Below are 5,059 nucleotides of genomic sequence, written 5' to 3' on the forward strand. Positions count from 1 at the left end.
CTCTCTCTCTCTCTCTCCCCCCCCCATCTTCCTTCTTCTTCACGTTCATATAAAATGGTGGAGAGAAATACAGGACAAATGGATTTGGTGTTTTGCTTTTCTAATCTTATATATTTCATGTTCTGAACCTGAGAAAAACACACGGATCACAACACTTCTGGGAACTGAAATGCAACTCGTGTGTGCGTGTTTTTGTTTTTCTCTATTAAGAGATAATTAGGCTACATCATTTTTTTGGGTTTCTCAGTGTTTTAGCTGCTAGCAGTGAGGGGTCGACCTACTTTGCATGGTGGTGTGTGGATTAAACTGGGAATAGAGATGCTATGGTTGGAGTTTAATGGGTTAGCAGTAATACAGTAGTACAATGATGACCTTTGACCTACAAAGATCACTCAGCAGGTTTAGGGTTACTAAGGCAACATGGCTATCAATGCATATTGATGTGTTGTATTGAAATGCTAAAATATGAACGTTATGATTAAAAGAATATGCTAAAATATAAATATGGTTGTGGAATAATTAATTAGGTGTAATGTGTGGGGGAAGGGGGGTTGGGGGGGGGGTGTTGTTTTGGGGGGTAGTCAGCACCGTGAGACGGTTTTACCCATCAGTTTTTACTCTGAATACTGAAAATACAAGTAAATTGCGCACAATTTGTTGAGTTTTGCGTGTGATTTGTTTGGCAGTGGGAGTGATTAGTGCACGTTGCATGTGGGGCAGCTGGGGGGCGCGCAGCGGGCTGAAAATGTTGCGCGTTCAAGGGAAGGGAAAAAAAAAAATCGGAGTCTGCGCAGTTGCGTTGTTCTCGACACTCCGAACTTTCGGGAGGACGGCGGAGGAAGGAGGAGAGGGAGAGAACAACGCCATTTTTTCTGGTAATTATTTTCCACATTTTCAGCTTTTTCACACCGCCGATCGCCCCAAATGTCAAATAACAGACTACGCGCGCGGTTAAGCGTAGAAAAGCACGTAATAGTTAGAGGCTACAGTGCGAATTAAAGAGCGTAACGTTAGCGCCGGAGAAAGCAGACGTTTCGCCCTCCGGCTCGACCAACGGATGGTCGCGAGACGCTAACGTTAAAATAACCCGGCGGAGCGGCGCGCGCACACACAACGAGCTGCTTTATAAACGCGCGTTTTACATCGACGTCAAACTCACGTATCGTTACCGATATTCGCTTTAAATCCCGGGTTCGGCGGTGTAACGTAACGTAGCGTAACGGCTGTCCGGCGCCGTGAAGCTCGCAGAGATGGCGGAGTGAATCGCAGGGCTGCTGCTTGTGTGAGCAGCTAGGCACGAGCAGCAGGGGGAGAGAGGCAGGCACGAGCTCAACAAAGACTCAAGAAGAGAGCAGCTGATTGGCTGAAGCGGGCCACGTGGTCAAAGCCCTAAAAAAAACAACAACGTTAATGTGAATTTAAACATTTTTTTTATGAATACGTTTTTTCTCAGTAGTTAATGTATCGAGACGTCAGACTACACATTTCAACATATCTAGCTAATACTATAGCTAGAGATTTTTTAAAGTGAATTCCATTGCTAGGCAACAGCTTGGAGCCTTGTTTACGTCCTGTCAGTTGACGTCATTTACATACACCCCAATAGGAAGTCGTAAAACTGTGAAATAGTCTATTAACGGGTACCAAATACACGTAAAAATCTCAACATATACTATACTATATTGGGTTGCTATGGTACAATACTGACTTTTAAACAATATCTGAAGACAAAACAGACTTTAACCTGAGTTTCTGATGCTTATTTTTGTTACACAAGACTGTTAAAAAGTTATAAATCGGCGGTTATAGTGATTGTTGACATGTTGTCACAATACAACCAACCAGTACTCATCAACACAGGCATTTGTTGTAATGTTAGCATCTGACCAGAAGGAGGCAGTGTAGGGACAGAAGCTAAAGAAAAACAGGATGTTCTTGGTCTACGCCCCCCCCCAAAAAAAATATTATTGGAAATAACAAGAACTCCAGGTAAAATCTGATGACTCTTATTGATGAAATATGTAATGTTGCGTCTGTTTCTTTAATATTTCCCAGCATAACTGTTTGTGTTGTTCTGTGTTTCCAGCTAAAGCCCTGTCAATAAATGCAGGATTTTAAGCAGAAAATACGATTTTCTCAGGATTTCTTTAACCCCAATGAGCTGCGGGAAAAGGGCTAAAACATTCCTCTAACAAGTCAATGTCAATTTTATTTTCTATAGCACATTTAAACAACAACAACAACAACAACAACAACAGTTGACCAAAGTGCTGATCAGGGTCAATGTCAAATACATAAATAACACGTGTAAAGATTACAGGGAGACAAACAACAACAACAACAACAACAACAACAACAACAACAACAAGTGTACCTGCTTTACCCAGAAGTTGTTCCATCTTGACTATTAAAAATGTATTTATTTATCTTTCTTAAAAAACACAACAACAACGGCCCAATCCCAGAGTCAGGACTCACAGGCTTTGGTGCGGGTTCTCACGAAATTCCTGAGGGTTTAGGGTTGTCCCAATGTCGAATTTCAAAGGGTCGGAGACGATAAGGAAATTACAAAGGTAAACAACAGTGCAAATCAAAGTGCTTTACATAAAACATCAAGCACACTATTAGTAAAACAACTATATAAAACTGTTTACATATTGTACAAATTAATACAAAAAAATCAATTGATTAAACAATTAATCTCGTATTCGTTGTTGTGGTTTGAGTTCTCGCGAAATCCTTAAAGGAACAGAACGGACCCGTTGTCCAGCTTGTAGGACAAGAGTTTGACTAAATGAGGAACCAGACCGCCGTCTCCGGGGCCTCGGCCGTGTGGGGAGCAACAAACGTCAAAATGGAAATACCCAAACCGGCAGGCGTCTTAGCAACATCTTTTGTTATTAGACGTCGCCATGGTAACGTTTGATCTCGTGAACTGCTGTCCCAATCACAGTTCACCTACCGAGCCCATGTGGCTGCCGGCCTGCCACCACACACACACACAACACAAAACACACACACAACACCACACCCACACACACACACACACACACACCACACACACACACAACAAACACACACACCACACCATGCTGAATTGCAACTTAGCAAAGAAGCTTTTTTTTTTTTAACGGTGCTAAAAAAAAAAAAAAAAAAAAACATACATTTTTTTTCCCAACTACAATTGTGAAATATCTGTTATAAAATAATCTTTTATTCAAGAGGATTTTTTGTTTTTTTTTTTTTTACACAACCAAGACAACACTTACCAGAAACAATAGATCCAAATCTAAGACGATATCTAGTATCATTACTCAATATCGATACAACATGGTACATTGCCCTATTTCTGATACCGGGCGCCAGGACCACCACCGCAGCGCAGAAAGAAACCGACAACCTCGGTCCGCATACATGATTCAAAAGAAATATATACTGTTAATACACTTCAGCCAGTTTCACTTTGCTGCGGTTTAGGTTCCTTTCACGTGTTTCTGCCCGGATACGACTCGATCCAGGAGGCAAATAGAACTCTGCTTCAGGAGGAGATAACGGAGCATAACGGGCGTCGTTTCAGGCATCCAGAGCGTTTGAAGTATGCGTCAAATTAATTTTGTTGTCACATGTGTCTGGTAACTGACAACTGACGCACTTTCAAAGCTTCGACAGGAAGGAAACTATTTAAATTGTCAGTACAAAGATTCCGCTGTGTGTCTGTCTGGTGTAATGTGTGTCTGTCTGTGTGGTCTGGTTGTCTGTGTTCTGTCTGTGTGCTGTCTGTTGTGTCTGGATGTCTGGTGTCTGTCTGTCTGTCTGTCTGTCTGAGGTCTGTCTGTCTGTCTGTGTTCTGTCTGTCTGTGTGTCTGTCGTCGTGTGTCTGTCTGTGTGTCTGTTTCGTGTGTTACGTTGTCTGTATGTGGTTCTGTCTGTGTGTCTGTGTGTCTGTCTGTCTGTCGTCTGTCTGTCTGTGTGTCTGTCTATCTTCGTTGTGTCTGTCTGTTCTGTGTGTCTGTATGTATGTGTGTGTGTCTGCTGGCTGTGCTGTACTGTCGTGTGTCTGTCATGTATGTGGTCTGTCTGTGTGTCTGTCTGTTCTGTGTGTCGTCTGTCTGTTCTGGTGTCTGGTCTGTGTGTGTGTCTGTCTGGGTGTCTGTCCTGTCGTCTGTGTGTCTGTCTGTGTGTATGTGTGCTGTCTGTTGGTAGGTCTGTCTGTGTGTCTGTCTGTCTGTGTGTCTGTCTGTCTGTGTGTCTGTCTGTCTGTCTTCAGGGCTCACTTTGGGATTGGACCAGCGTCTGTCTCACAGTTTGGATTCTGTTGTATACTGCCACCAAGTGTCGGACTGGATAAATCCACATGGCAGAAGCAACCAGTTTTATCTCTTAAATATTAATATATAATCTTCCTGTGCTTATATGGAGAGGAAACAACGGAGTTAATTCCCAACAAAGATGGGTTAAAATCATCGATTCCCTATCAAAAATCAATCTTTGTGTGAGGGATCTGTTATCGATTAATAATATACAGAAATCAGTCTTATAATATCTGCCTTTTCACCATGGATGTGCAAGTCAAAAGCACTTTAAACCACATTTTGGGGGTTAATTCTTCATGTAAACATTAACCGGGTGCTTTATAGAACAAAATCTTTGACGGTTGCTTCTTGCTTGTGCAATTTACAGCGTAAATTCTCTGAGAAATCGCTTAAATCATTTGTTATTTAATAATAATAATAATACATTTATTTATAGAGCGCTTTCCATTAAAGTGCTTTACAGCAAGAACACAATGCATACAGTACAAAAATTTAAAAACAAGACAGTAAAAAGTAAATAACACTAAACAAATACATCAAAGCAATTAGGACTCATACGCAGCAGTGAATAAACAAGTCTTAAGCTTTGATTTAAAGACCCCAGTTGAACATGCCAGTCTGATATCCACTGGAAGACTGTTCCATAATGTTGGAGCGCACGAAACGAGAAGGCTCGCTCCCCAACCGGTTTTCTTTCTGACGTTGGGTATAGTCAGCGATCCAGACCCGTGGGAGCGCAGCAACCG

The 5,059-nt window shown here is 41.9% G+C and overlaps 1 protein-coding gene across 1 annotated transcript in view; it reads left to right on the forward strand.

The window, feature by feature from the left end:
• The first annotated feature begins 676 nt into the window (after positions 1-676).
• LOC116685738 (flocculation protein FLO11-like) overlaps positions 677-5,059 on the forward strand; it is a 17,949-nt gene continuing 13,566 nt past the window's right edge. Inside the window, 1 exon segment of the mRNA XM_032510649.1 lies at positions 677-875. The gene's annotated coding sequence lies outside the window, so the exon portion shown is untranslated.

This window comes from Etheostoma spectabile, unplaced genomic scaffold (assembly GCF_008692095.1).
Source record: "Etheostoma spectabile isolate EspeVRDwgs_2016 unplaced genomic scaffold, UIUC_Espe_1.0 scaffold172, whole genome shotgun sequence".
In the NCBI taxonomy this organism is placed as follows: domain Eukaryota; kingdom Metazoa; phylum Chordata; class Actinopteri; order Perciformes; family Percidae; genus Etheostoma; species Etheostoma spectabile.